Here is a 15,272-nt window from a genome sequence, read left to right on the forward strand (position 1 = left end):
CCCCTGAGCGCCCGAACCATAGCTCCAGGGGCCTTACCCCTGGAGCCCCAACACCACCTCCCGAGTCCCAACCCCTGCGGGCCCCAACCCCAGCTCCAGGGGCCCAAACCTTGGGGGCCCGAACACCAGCTGCAGTAGCCCAAACCCTGAGGGCCCCAACACCAGCTCCAGGGGCCCAACCCCTGAGCGCCCTAACCATAGCTGCAAGGGCCTAACAGCTGGGCTCCCCAACACCAGCTCCAGGGGCCCAACCCCTGAGCGCCCGAACCATAGCTCCAAGGGCCTCACCCCTGGGGGCCCCAACACCAGCTCCAGGGGCCCAACCCTTGGGGGCTCCAACGCCAGGTCCAGTTGCCCAAATCCTGGGGTCCCCAACACCAGCTCCAGGGGCCCAACCGCTGAGCGCCCGAACCATAGCTCTAGGGGCCCACCCTCTGAGCGCCTTAACCATAGATCCAAGGGCCTAACCTCTGGGCTCCCCAACACAATCTCCAAGGGTCTAACCCCTGAGCGCCCGATCCATAGCTCCAAGGGCCGAACCCCTGGGGGCCCGAACCCCAGCTCCAGGGGCCCAACCCCTGAGCGCCCGAACTATAGTATCCAAGGGCGGAACCCCTAGGGGCCCGAACCCCAGCTCCAGGGGCCCAAAACCTGGGGATCTAAATACCAGCTCCAGGGGCCGAATCCGTGAGCGCCGGAACCATAGCTCCAGGGGCCTAACCCCCAGGGGTCCCAACACCAGCTCTAGGGGCCCCACACCTGGGGTCCTCGTCCCCAGATCCAGGGGCCGAACCCCTGATCGCAAGAACCATAGCTCCAGGGGCTCAACCCCCGAGCGCCCGAACCATTGCTCCAGGGGCCTAAGCTCTGGGGCCTCAACACCAGCTCCAGGGACCCAACCCCTGGGGGCCCCAACACCAGCTCCAGGGGTGGAACCTCTGAGCGCCCGAACCATAGCTCCACGGGCCTAACCCCTGGGGGCCCAAATCCCAGCTACAGGGGTCTAATACCTGGTGGCCCCAACAGCAGCTCCAGGGACCAAACCCCTGAGCGCCCGAACCATAGCTCCAGGGGCCTTACCCCCGGGGTCCCTAACCCCAGGAGGGGGCCCCAACACCAGCTCCAGGGGCCCAACCCCTGAGCCCCCGAACCATAACTCCAGTTCCCTTATCCCCCGAAGGACCCAACCCCAGCTCCAGGGGCCCAACCCCTAGGGACCCAAACACCAGCACCAGGGGCCCAACCCCTGAGCGCCCGAACCATAGCTCCAACGGCCTAACCCCGGGGGCCCCAACCCCAGCTCCAGGGGCCCAACCCCTGGGGGCCCCAACACCAGCTCCAGGGGCCCAACCCCTGGGGGCCTCAACACAAGCTCCAGGGGCCCAACCCTGAGCGCTCGAATAATAGCTCCAGGGGCCTAACCCCTGGGGCCATAACATCAGCTCCAGGGTCCCAACCCCTGGGGGCCCCAACACCAGCTCCAAGGGCCCAACCCCTGAGCGCCCGAACCACAGCTCCAGTTCCCTAAGCCCTGGGGGTTCCAACACCAGCTCCAAGGGCCCAACCCCTGAGCGCCCGAACAATACCTCCAGGGGCCTAACCCCTGGGGGGCCCCAACACCAGCTCCAGGGGTCCAACCCCTGAGCACCCGAACGATAGCTCCAGGGGACTAACCCTTGGGGGACCCAACCGCAGCTCCAGGGGCCCAACCCCTGGGGGCCCCAACTCCAGCTACAGGGGCCCAACCCCTGAGCGCCCGAACCATAGCTCCAGGGGGGTAACACCTGGGGCCCCAACACCAGCTCCAGGGGTCCAACCCCTGGGGGCAACAACACCAGCTCTAGGGGCCCAAACCCTGAGCGCCCGAACCATAACTCCAGGGGCCTAACCCCTGGGGGATCCAACACCAGCTCCAAGGGCCCAACCCCTGAGCGCCCGAACAATACCTCCAGGGGCCTAACCCCTGGGGGGCCCGAACACCAGCTTCATTGGCCCAACCCCTGAGCGCCCGAACCATAGATCCAGGGGCCTAACCCCCGGGGGCCCGAACCCCAGCTCCAGGAGCGAAACCCCTGGGGGCCCCAACACCAGCTCCGGGGGCCCAACACCAGAGCGACCGAACTATAGCTCCAGGGGCCCAACCCCTGGGGGCCCCAATACCAGCTACAGGGGCCCAACCCCTGAGCGCCCGAATCATAGCTCCAGGGGCCTAACCCCTGGGGCCATAACACCAGCTCCAGGGTTCCAAACCCTGGGGGCCCCAACAGCAGCTCCAGGGGCCCAACCCCTGAACGCTCGAACCATAGCTCCAGGGGCCCAACCCCTCGGGGCCCGAACCCCAGCTACAGGGGCCCAACCCCTGGGGGCTCCAACAGCAGCTCCAGGGGCCCAACCCCTGAGCGCTCGAACCATAGCTCCACGGCCCCAACCCCTGAGTGCCCGAACCATAGCTGCAGGGGCCTAAACCCTGGGGACCCAACACCAACTCCGGGGGCCAAACCCCTGGAGGCCCCAACACCAGCTCCAGTGGCCCAACCCCTGAGCGCCCGAGCCATAGCTCCAGGGGCCTAACCCCTGGGGGCCCACCCCCAGCTCCACAGACCCAACCCCTGGGGGACCGAACACCAGCTCCAGGGACCCAAACCCTGAGCGCCCGAACCATAGCTCCAGGGGCTTAACCCCCGGGGTCCCCAACCCCAGCTCCAGGGGCTCAAACCCTGGGGGCCAAAACACCAGGTCCATGAGCCCAACCCCTGGGGGCCCCAACACCAGCTGCAGTAGCCCAAACCCTGAGGGCCCCAACACCAGCTCCAGGGACCCAAACCCTGAGCGCCCGAACCATAGCTCCAGGGGCCTAACCCCCGGTGTCCCCAACTCCAGCTCCAGGGGCCCAAACCCTGGGGGCCAAAACACCAGGTCCATGAGCCCAACCCCTGGGGGCCCCAACACCAGCTGCAGTAGCCCAAACCCTGAGGGCCCCAACACCAGCTCCAGGGGCCCAACCCCTGAGCGCCCTAACCATAGCTGCAAGAGCCTAACAGCTGGGCTCCCCAACACCAACTCCAGGGGCCCAAACCCAGAGCGCCCAAACCATAGCTCCTGGGGCCCAACCCCTGAGTGCCCGAACCAGAGCTCCAGGGGCATAACCCCCGGGGGCCCAAAACCAGCTCCAGGGGCCAAAGCCCTGGGGGCCCCAACACCAGCTCCAGGGGCACAACCCCTGAGCGCCCGAACCATAGCTCCAGGGGGCTAACACCTGGGGGCCCAACCCCAGCTTCGGGGGCCCAACACCTGGGGGCCCGAATACCAGCTCCAGGGGCCGAACTCCTGAGCCCCCAAACCATAGCTCCAGGGGCCTAACCCCTGAGGCCCCAACACCAGCTCCAGGGTCCCAACCGCTGAGCGCCAGAACCATAGCTCCAGGGGCCTAACCCCTTGGGGCCCCCACCCCAGTTCCAATGGCCGAACCCCTAGGCGCCCGAACCATAGCTCCACGGGCCCAACCCCTGAGCGCCCGAACCATAGCTCCAGGGGCCTAACACCTGAGGCCCCAACACGAGATCCAGGGGTGCAAAGCCGGCGGACATCAACACGAGCTCCAGGGGACCAACCCCTGAGCGCCCGAACCATAGCTCTAGGGGCCTAACCACTGGGGGCCCAAACCCCAGCTACAGGGGCCCAACCCCTGGGGGCCCCAACAGCAGCTCCAGGGGACCAACCCCTGAGCGCCCGAACCATAGCTCCAGGGGCCCAACCCCTGGGGGCCCGAACCCCAGCTACAGGGGCCCAACCCCTGGGGGCCCCAACAGCAGCTCCAGGGGCCCAACCCCTGAGCGCTCGAACCATAGCTCCACGGCCCCAACCGCTGAGTGCCCGAACCATAGCTCCAGGGGCCTAAACCCTGGGGACCCAACACCAACTCCGGGGGCCAAACCCCTGGAGGCCCCAACACCAGCTCCAGTGGCCCAACCCCTGAGCTCCCGAGCCATAGCTCCAGGAGCCTAACCCCCGGGGGCCCCAACACCACCTCCAGGGGCCCAACCCTTGGGGGCCCCAACACCACCTCCAGGGGCCCAACCCTTGGGGGCCCCAACACCAGCTCCAGGGGCCCACCCGCTGAGCGCCCGAACAATAGCTCCAGGGGCCCACCCTCTGAGCGTCATAACCGTAGATCCAAGGGCCTAACCCCTGGGCTCCCCAACACCATCTCCAAGGGTCTAACCCCTGAGCGCCCGAACCATAGCTCCAGGGGCATAACCCCCGGGGGCCCAAAACCAGATCCAGGGGCCAAAGCCCTGGGGGCCCCAACACCAGCTCCAGGGGCACAACCCCTGAGCGCCCGAACCATAGCTCCAGGGGCCCAACCCCAGCTCCACGGACCCAACCCCTGGGGGACCGAACACCAGCTCCAGGGACCCAAACCCTGAGCGCCCGAACCATAGCTCCAGGGGCCTAACCCCCGGGGTCCCCAACCCCAGCTCCAGGGGCCCAAACCCTGGGGGCCAAAACACCAGGTCCATGAGCCCAACCCCTGGGGGCCCCAACACCAGCTGCAGTAGCCCAAACCCTGAGGGCCCCAACACCAGCTCCAGGGACCCAAGCCCTGAGCGCCCGAACCATAGCTCCAGGGGCTTAACCCCCGGGGTCCCCAACCCCAGCTCCAGGGGCCCAAACCCTGGGGGCCAAAACACCAGGTCCATGAGCCCAACCCCTGGGGGCCCCAACACAAGCTGCAGTAGCACAAACCCTGAGGGCCCCAACACCAGCTCCAGGGGCCCAACCCCAGAGCGCCCGAACCATAGTTCCAGGAGCCCAACCCCTGAGCGCCCGAAAAAATAGCTCCAGGGGCCTAAACCCTGGGGACCCCAACACCAGCTCCAGGGGCCCAACCCCTGGAGGCCCCAACACCAGCTCCAGGGGCCCAAACCCTGAGCGCCATAACCATAGCTCCAAGGGCCTAACCCCTGGGCTCCCCATGAACAGCTCTAAGGGTTCAACCCCTGAGCGCCCGAACGAGAGCTCCAGGGGCCTAACCCCCGGGGGCACGAAGCGCAGCTCCAGGGGCCCAACCCGTGGGGACCCAAACACCAGCTACAGGGGCCCTACCCCTGAGCGCCCGAACCATAGCTCCATGAGACTCACCCCTGGGGGCCCCAACACCAGCTCCAGGGGCCCAACCCCTGGGGGTTCCAACACCAGCTCCAGGGGTCCAACCCCTGAGCGCCCTAACCATAGCTCCAAGAGCCTAACCCCTGGGCTCCGCAACCCCAGCTCCACTGGCCCAACCCCTCAGCGCCCGAACCATAGCTACAGTGAACTTACCCCTGGGGGACCCCACCCCAGCTCCAAGGGCCCAACTCCTGAGCGCCCGAACCATAGTTCCAGGAGCCTAACCCCTGGGGGCCCCAACCCCAGATGCAGGGGCCCAACCCCTGGGAGTCCCAACACCAGTTCCAGGGGCCCAACCACTGAGCGCCGCACCATAACTCCAGGGTCCTAAACCCTGGGGGCCCCAACCCCAGATCCAGGGGCCCAACCCCTGGAGGCCCCAACACCAGCTCCAGTGGCTCAACCCCTCAGCGCCCCAACCCCAGCTCCAGGGGCCCAACTCCTGGGAGCCCAAACCCCAGCTCCAGGAACCGAACCCCTGGGGGCCTCAACACCAGCTCCTGTGTCTCAACCCCTGGTGGCCCCAAAACCAGCTCCAGGGGCCCAACCCCTGAGCGCTCTAATCATAGCTCCAAGGGACTAACCCCTGTGTTCCGCAACCCCAGCTACAAGGATCCAACCGCTGAGAGCCCGAACCATAGCTCCAGGGGTCTAACCTCTGGGGACCCCAACCGCAGCTCCAGGGGCACAACCCCTGGGGGACCCAACACCAGCTCCAGGAACCCAACCCCTGGGGGCCCCAAGACCAGCTCCAGGGGAAAAAACCCAGACCGCCCGAACCATAGCTCCAGGGGTCTAACTCCTGGGGCCCCAACAGCAGCTCTACGGGAAGAACCCCTGGAGGCCCCAACACCAGCTCCAGGGGCCCAAACCCAGAGCGCCCAAACCATAGCTCCAGGGGCCCAACTCCTGAGCGCTCGAATCATAGCTCTAGAGGTCTAACCCCTGGAGGCCCCAACACCAGCTCCAGTGGACCAACCCCTGGGGGCTCAACACCATCTCCAGGGGCCCAACCCCTGAGCAACCGTACCATAGCTCCAGGGAACTAACCCCTGGGGGCTCCCACCCCAGCTCCAAGGGCCCAACCCCTGAGCGCCCGAACTATAGCTCCAGGGGCCTAACCCCTGGTGGCCCCAACCCGAGCTCCAGGGGCCCAGCCCCTGGGGGCCCCAACACCAGTTCGAGGGGTCCAAACCCTCAGCGCCCGAACCATAACTCCAAGGGCCCAACCCCTGGGTGCCCCAACACCAGATCCTGGGGCCCAGCAACTGAGCGCCCGAACCATAGCTCCAGGGGCCTAACCCCAGGGGGCCCCAACCCAAGCTCTATCGGACCAACCCCTGGGGGGAGCAACACCAGCTCCAGGTGCCCAACCCTTGGGGGCGCCAACAGGAGTTCCAGGGGCCCAACGCCAGAGAGCCCGAACCATAGCTCGAGGAACCTAACCCCTGGTGCCCCAACACCAGCTCCAGGGGCCTAACCCCTGGGGGCCCGAACACCAGCTCCAGGGGCCCAACCCCTGAGCGCCCGAACTATAGCTCCAGGGGCCTAACCTCGGGGGCCCCAACACCAACTCCAGGGGCCCAACCCCTGAGCTCCTGAACAATACCCTCCAGGGGCCTAACCCCTGGGATCCCCAATACCAGCTCCAGGGGCCCAACCCCTGGGGCCCCAACACTAGCTCCAGGGTAACAACCCCTGGGTGCCCCAACCCCAGCTCCAGTTGCCCAAACGCTGGGGGCCGCAACACTAGCTCCAGGAACCCAACCTCTGGGGGCCCCAACACCAGCTCTAGGGGCCCAACCCCAGAGCGCCCGAACCATTGCTCCAGAGGCCTAACCCCTGGGGCCCCAACACAAGCTCTAGGGGCCTAACCCCTGGGGGCCCCAACACCAGCTCCAGGGGCCCAACCCCTGAGCGCCCGAACCATAGCTCCAGGGGCCTAACCCCTGGGGGCCCCAACCACAGCTCCATTGGCCCAACCACTGTGGGCCCCAACACCAGCTCCAGGGGCTCAACCCCTGAGCGCCCGAACCATAGCTCCAGGGGCCTAACCCCCGGGGGCCCCAACCCGAGCTCCAGGGGCCGATCCCCTGGAGGCCCGAACACCAGCCCTAGCGGCCCAACCCCTGAGCGTCTGAATCTTAGCTCCAGGGGCCTAACCCCTGGGGGCCCCAACCCCAGCTCCAGGGGCCCAACCTCTGGGGGCCCCAATATCAGCTCTAGGAGCCCAACCCCTGGGGGCCCCAACACCAGCTCCAGGGGCCAACCCCAGAGCGCCCGAACCATAGCTCCAAGGGCCCAACCCCTTTGCGTCCGAACCATAGGTCCAGGGGCCTCACCCCTGGGGGCCCCAACACCAGCTCCAGGGGCCCAACCCCAGAGCGCCCGAACCATAGCTCCAGGGGAATAACCCCTGGGGGTCCCAACCCCAGCTCCAGGGGCCCAACAACTGGGGGCCCCAACACCAGCTCCAGGGGCTCTACCCCAGAGCGCCCGAATCATAGCTCCAGGGGCCTAACCCCTGGAGGTCCGAACCCGAGCTCCAGGGTCCTAACCCCCGGGTGCCCCAACCCCAGCACCAGGGGCACAACCGCTGGGGGCCGCAACACCAGCTCCAGGAACCCAACCCCTGAGGGCCCCAACACCAGCTCCAGGGACAAAAACCCAGAGCGCCCGAACCATAGCTCCAGGGGTCTAACCCCTGGGGCCCCAACACTAGCTCCAGGGTCCCAACCCCTGGGTGCCCCAAATCCAGCTCCAGGGGCCCAAACGCTGGGGGCCGCAACACTAGCTCCAGGAACCCAACCTCTGGGGGCCCCAACACCAGCTCCAGGGACAAAAACCCAGACCGCCCGAACCATAGCTTCAGGGGCCTAACCCCTGGGGCCCCAACACTAGCTCCAGGGTCCCAACCCCTGGGTGCCCCAACCCCAGCTCCAGGAGCCCAAACGCTGGGGGCCGCAACACTAGCTCCAGGAACACAACCTCTGGGGGCCCCAACACCAGCTCTAGGGGCCCAACCCCTGAGCGCCCGAATCATAGCTCCAGGGGCCTAACCCCTGGGGGACTCAACACGAGCTCCAGGGGCCCAACCCCTTACCGCTCGAACCATAGCTCCAGGAGCCTAACCCTTGGGGACCCACACCCGAGTTAGAAGGGCCCAACCCCTGAGCGCCCGAACCATAGCTCCAGGGGCCTAACCCCTGGGGGCCCCAACCACAGCTCCATTGGCCCAACCACTGTGGGCCCGAACACCAGCTCCAGGGGCTCAACCCCTGAGCGCCCGAACCATAGCTCCAGGGGCCTAACCCCCTGAGGCCCCAACAGCAGCTCCATTGGCCCAACCACTGTGGGCCGCAACACCAGCTTCAGGGGCCCAACCCCTGAGCGCCCGAACCATAGCTCCAGGGGCCTAACCCCTGGGGCCCGAACACTAGCTCCAGGGTCCCAACCCCTGGGTGCCCCAACCCCAGCTCCAGGGGCCCAAATGCTTGGGGCCGCAACACCAGCTAAAAGAACCGAACCTCTGGGGGCCCCAACACCAGCTCTAGGGGCCCAACCCCAGAGCGCCCGAACCATAGCTCCAGGAGCCTAACCCCTGGGGCCCCAACACAACCTCCAGGAGCCCAACCCCTGAGCGAGCGAACCATAGCTCCAGGGGCCTAACCCCTTGGCGCCCCCACCCTAGCTCCAAGGGCCCAACCCCTGGGGGCCCCAACACCAGCTCCAGGGGGCCAACCTTTGAGCGCCCGAACCATAGCTCCAGTGGCCTAACCCCTGGGGGCCCCAACACCAGCTCCGGGGGCCCAACCCCTGAGCTCCCGAACTATACTTTCAGGGGCCTTACCCCTAGGGGACTCAACACGAGCTCCAGGGGCCCAACCCCTTATCGCTCTAACCATAGCTCCAGGAGCCTAGCCGTTGGGGACCCACACCCGAGTTCGAAGGGCCCAACCCCTGAGCGCCCGAACCATAGCTCCAGGGGCGTAAGCCCTGGGGGCCCCAACAACAGCTCCATTGGCCCAACCACTGTGGGCCACAACACCATCTCCAGGGGCCCAACCCCTGAGCGCTCGAACCATAGCTCCAGGGGCCTAACCCCCGGGGGCCCCAACCCCAACTCCAGGGGCCCAACCCCTGGAGGACCGAACAACAGCTCCAGTGGCCCAACCCCTGAGCGCCCGAACCATAGCTCCAGGTGACTAACCCTAGGGGGCCTCAACCCTAGCTCCAGGGGCCCAAACCCTGGGGGCCCCAACAGCAGCTCCAGGAGCCCAACGCCTGGGGGCCCCAGCACCAGCTCCAGGGGCCAAACCCCTTGGGGCCCCAACACTAGCTCCAGTGACTCAACCCCTGGGGGCCCCAACACCAGCTCCAGGGGCCCAACCCCAGAGCGCCCTAACCATAGCTGCAAAGGCCTAACCCCTGGGCTCCCTATCCCCAGCTCCAAGGATCCAACCCCTGAGTGCCCGAACCATAGCTCAAGGGGCCTAATCCCCGGGGGTCCCAACACCGGCTCCCGGGGCCCAACCCTTGGGGACACGAACACCATCTCCAGGGACCCAACCCCTGAGCGCCCGAACCATAGCTCAAGGGTCCTAACCCCTGGGGCCCGAACACCAGCTCCAGGGTCCCAACCCCTGGGGGCATCAACACCAGCTCCAGAGGCCCATCCCCTGAGCGACCGAACCATAGCTCCAGGGAACTAACCCCTGGGGGCCCCAACCCCAGCTCCAGGGGCCCAACCCCTGGAGGTCTGAAAACCAGTTCCAGGGGCACAATCCCTGAGCTCCCGCACCATAACTCCAGGGGCCTAACCCCCGGGGGCCCAAACCCTAGCTCCAGGGGCTCAAGCCCTGAGCGCCCGAACCATAGCTCCGGGTGACCAACCCCTGGGGCCCCAACAGCAGCTCCAGGGGCCCAACCCCAGAGCGCCCGAACCATAGCTGAAGGGGTCCAACCCCTGAGCGCTCGAACCATAGCTCCAGGGGCCTCACCCATGGGGGCTCCAACACCAGCTCCAGGGGCCAAACTCCTGGGGGCCCCAACACCAACTCCAGTGGCCCAATCCCTGCGGGCCCGAACACCAGTTCCAGGGGCCCAACCCCAGAGCGCCTTAACCATAGCTGCAGCGGCCCAACCCCTGAGAGCCCGACCCATAGCTCCAGGGGCCTAAACCCTGGGATCCCCAACCCCAGGTCCAAGGGTCCAACCCCTGAAAGCAAGAACCATAGCTCTAGGGTCCCAAGCAAAGGTAGCCCGAACACCAGCTCCAGGGGCCCAACCCCTGAGCGCTCGAACAATACCTCCAGGGGCCTAACCCCTGGGGGCCCCAACACCAGCTACAGGGGCCCAACCCCTCGGCGCCCGAACCGTAGCTCCAGGGGCCTAACCCCTGGGAGCCCCCACCCCAGCTCCAAGGGCCCAACCCCTGAGAGCCCGAACAATAACTCCAGGGGCCCAATCCCTGGGGGCCCCAACACCAGCTCCAGGTGCCCAACTCTTGGGGGCCGCAATACCAGGTCCAAGGGCACAACCCCAGAGCGCCCGAACTATAGCTCCAGGGTCCCAACCCCTGAGCGCCAGAACTATAGCTCCAGAGGCCTAACCCCTGGGGGCCCGAACACCAGCTCCAGGGGCCCAATCCCTGAGCGCCCGATCCATAGCTCCAGGGTCCTAACCCCTGGGGGCGCCAAACCCAGCTCCAAGGGTCCAACCCCTGAGCGCCCGAACCATAACTCCAGGGGCCTAACCCCCGGGAGACCCCAACCCCAGCTCCATTAGGCCAACCCCTGGGGCCCTAGACCCCAGCTCTAAAGGCCCATCCCCTGAGCGCCCGAACCATAGATCCAGGGGCCTAACCCCTGCGGGCCCCAACACCAGCTCCACAGGCCGAACCCCTGGGGGCCCCAACACCAGCTCCAGGGGCCCAAGCCCTGAGCGCCCGAACCATAGCTCCAGGTGCCCAAGCCCTGATCGCTCGAACCATAGCTCCAGGGGCCTAACCCCTGGTTCCCCAACACCTCCTCTAGGGGCCCAACCCCTGGGGGACTCAACACCAGCTCCAGGAGCCAAAGCCCTGGGGGCCCCAACATCAGCTTCAGGGGCCCAACCCCAGAGTGCCCGACCATAACTCCAGGGGCGCAACCCCTCAACGCCCGAACCATAGCTCCAGAGGCCTCACCCCTGGGGGCCCCAACACTAGCTCCAGGGGCCCAACCCCTGGGTGCCAAAACACCAGCTCCAGTAGCCCAACCCCTGGGGGCTCCAACACCAGCTCCAGGGGCCCTACTCCTGATCGTCCTAACCATAGCTCCAAGGGCCTAACCCCTGGACTCCCCAACCCGAGCTCTAAGGGTCCAACCCCTGAGCGCACGAACCATCGCTCCAGGGTCCCAACCCCTGGGGGACGCAACACGGGCTCCTAGAGTCCAACACCTGAGCGCCCGAACCATAGCTCCAGGGGCCTAACCCCTGGGGCCACAACACCAGCTCGAGTGGCCCGACCCCAGAGCGCCCCAAACATATCTCCAGGGTCCTAACCCCTGGGGGCCCCAACCCCAGCTCCATTAGCCCAACCCCTGGGGACCCGAACCCCAGCTCCAGGGACCCAACCCCTGAGCGCCCGAACCATAGCTCAAGGGGCTTAACCCCTGGGGACCCCACACCAGATCGAGGGTCCCAACCCCTGGGGGCCTCAACATCAGCTCCAGGGGCCCATCCCCTGAGCGCCCGAACCATAGCTCCAGGGAACTAACCCATGGGGGCCCACACCCCAGCTCGAAGGGCCCAACCCCTGAGCTCACGAACCATAGCTCCAAGAGCCTAACCCCTTGGGGCCCCAACCAGAGCTCCAGGAGCCCAACCCCTGGGGTTCTCAAAACCAGTTCCAGGGGCCCAAACCCTAAGCGCCCGCACCATAACTCCAGGGGCCTAACCCCCAGGGGCCCCAACCCCAGCTCCAGGGGTTCAACCCCTGAGCGCCCGAACCATAGCTCCGGGGACCAACCCCCGGGGTCCCCAACCCCAGCTCCAGGGGCCCAACCCTGTGGGCCCCAACACCAGCTCCACGTGCCCAACCCCTGGGGGCCCCAACAGCTGCCCCAGGGGCCCAACCCTAGAGCGCCCGAACCATAGCTCCAGGGGTCCAACCCCTGAGCGCCCGAACCATAGCTCCAGGGGCCTCACCCCTGGGGGCTCCAACACCAGCTCCAGGGGCTAAACTCCTGGGGGCCCCAACACCAGCTCCAGGAGCCCAATCCCTGCGAGTTCGAACACCAGCTCCAGGGACCCAACCCCAGAGCGCCCTAACCATAGCTACAGCGGCCCAACCCCTTAGAGCCAGAACCGTAGCTCCAGGGGCGTAAACCCTGGGATCCCCAACCCCAGGTCCAAGGGTCCAACCCCTGAAAGCCCGAACCATAGCTCCAGGGTCCCAACCAAAGGGAGCCCCAACACCAGCTCCAGGGGCCCAACCCCTGAGCGTTCGAACAATACCTCCAGGGGCCTAGCCCCTGGGGGCCCCAACCCCAGCTCCAGGGGTCCAACCCCTGGGGGCCCGAACACCAGCTCCAGTGGCCCAAATCCTGGGGGCCCCAACACCAGCTCCAGGGGCCCAACCCCTTGGGGCTACAACACCAGCTCCAGCGGACCAACCCCTGAGCGCTCAAATCATAGCTCCATGGGCCTAACCCCCGGGGGCCCCAACCCCAGCTACAGGGGCCCAACCCCTGTGGGCCCCAATACCAGCTCCAGGGGCCCAACCCCTGGGGGCCCCAACACCAGCTCCAGTGACCCAACCCCTAGGGGCCCCAACACCAGCTCCAGGGGCCCAACCCCTGAGTGCCCTAACCATAGCTCCAGGGGCCTAATCCCCGGGGGGCCCAACCCCAGCTCCACGGGCCCAACCCCGGGGGACCCGAACCCCAGCTCCAGGGACCCAACCCCTGAGCGCCCGAACTATAGTACAAGGGGCTTAACCCCTGGGGCCCCAACACCAGCTCGAGGGTCCCAACCCCTGCGGGCCTCAAGATCAGCTCCAGGGGCCCATCCCCTGAGCGCCCGAACCATAGCTCCAGGGAACTAACCCATGGGGGCCCACACTCCAGCTCGAAGGGCCCAACCCCTGAGCTCACGAACCATAGCTCCAAGAGCCTAACCCCTTGGGGCCCCAACCAGAGCTCCAGGAGCCCAACCCCTGGGGTTCTCAAAACCAGTTCCAGGGGCCCAAACCCTAAGCGCCCGCACCATAACTCCAGGGGCCTAACCCCCAGGGGCCCCAACCCCAGCTCCAGGGGTTCAACCCCTGAGCGCCCGAACCATAGCTCCGGGGGACTAACCCCCGGGGTCCTCAACCCCAGATCCAGGGGCCCAACCCTGTGGGCCCCAACACCAGCTCCACGTTCCCAACCCTGGGGGCCCCAACAGCACCTCCAGGGGCCCAAAACCAGAGCACCCGAACCATAGCTCTAGGGGTCCAACCCCTGAGCGCCCGCACCATAGCTCCAGGGGCCTCACCCCTGGGGGCTCCAACACAAGCTCCAGGGGCTAAACTCCTGGGGGCCTCAACACCAGTTCCAGTAGCCCAATCCCTGCGGGTTCGAACACCAGCTCCAGGGACCCAACCCCAGAGCGCCCTAACCATAGCTCCTGCGGCCGAACCCCTTAGAGCCAGAACCATAGCTCCAGAGGCCGAAACCCTGGGATCCCCAACCCCAGGTCCAAGGGTCCAACCCCTGAAAGCCCGAACCATAGCTCCGGGGTCCCAAGCAAAAGGAGCCCCAACACCAGCTCCAGGGGCCCAACCCCTGAGCGCTCGAACAATACCTCCAGGGGTCTAACCCCTGGGGGCCCCAACACCAGCTACAGGGGCCCAACCCCTGAGCGCCCGAACCATAGCTCCAGGGGCCTAACCCCTGCGAGCCCCCATCCCAGCTCCAAGGGCCCAACCCCTGAGCGCCCGAACCATAGCTCCAGGGGCCTAACTCCAGGGGGCACCAACCCTACCTACAGGAGCCCAACCCCTGGGGGCCGCAACACGAGCTGCAGGAGACCAACCCCTGGGGGCCTGAACACCAGCTCCAGGGGCCAACCCCAGAGCGCCCGAACCATAGCTCCAGGGGCCCAACCCCTGAGAGTTAGAACCATAGCTCCAGGGGCCTCACCCCTCGGGGACATAACACCAGCTCCAGTGACCCAACCCCTGGAGGCCCCAACACCAGCTCCAGGGGCCCAACCCCTGAGCGTCCTAACCATAGTTCCAAGGGCATAACCCCTGGGCTCCCCATCCCCAGCTCCAAGGGTCCAACCCCCGAGCGCCCGAACCATAGCTCCAGGGGCCTAATCCCCGGAGATCCCAACCCCAGCTCCAGGGGCCAAACTCCTGGGTGCCCCAATACCAGGTACAGGAGCCCAACCCCTGGGGGCCCCAACACCAGCTCCAGGGGCCCAACCCCTGAACGCCCGAACCATAGCTCCAGGGGCCCAACCCCTAAGAGCCCAAACCATAGCTCCAGGGGCCGAACCCCTGAGCGCCCGAACCATAGCTCCAGGGGCCGAAGCCCAGGGGGCCCCAACACCAGCCATAAGGGCCCAACCCCTGAGCGCCCGAACCATTGCTCCAGGGGCCAAACCTCTGAGCGCCAGAACCATAGCTCCAAATGCCTAACCCCTGGGGCCCCAACACCAGATCCAAATGTACAACCCCTGGGGGCCCCAACACCAGCTCCAGGGGCCCAACCCCTGAACGCCCGAAACATAGCTCAAGGGTCCTAACCCCTGGGGGCCCCCACCCCAGCTCGAAGGGCCCAACCCCTGAGAGCCCGAAGCATAGCTCCAGGGGTCTAACCCCTGGGGCCGCAACCCCAGCTCCAGGGGCCCAACCCCTGGGGGCCCCAACACCAGCTCCAGAGGCCCAACAGCTGAGCACCCGAACCATAGCTCCAGTGGACTAACCCCTGGGGCCCCAACACCAGCTCCAGGGGCCCAACCCCTGAGCGCCCGAAAAATACCTCCAGGGGCCAAACCCCTGGGGGCCCGAACACCAGCTCCAGGGGCCCAACCCCTGAGCGTCCGAACCATAGCTCCAGGGGCCTAACCCC

This window comes from Gopherus flavomarginatus, unplaced genomic scaffold (genome assembly GCF_025201925.1).
Source record: "Gopherus flavomarginatus isolate rGopFla2 unplaced genomic scaffold, rGopFla2.mat.asm mat_scaffold_40_arrow_ctg1, whole genome shotgun sequence".
Taxonomy (NCBI): domain Eukaryota; kingdom Metazoa; phylum Chordata; order Testudines; family Testudinidae; genus Gopherus; species Gopherus flavomarginatus.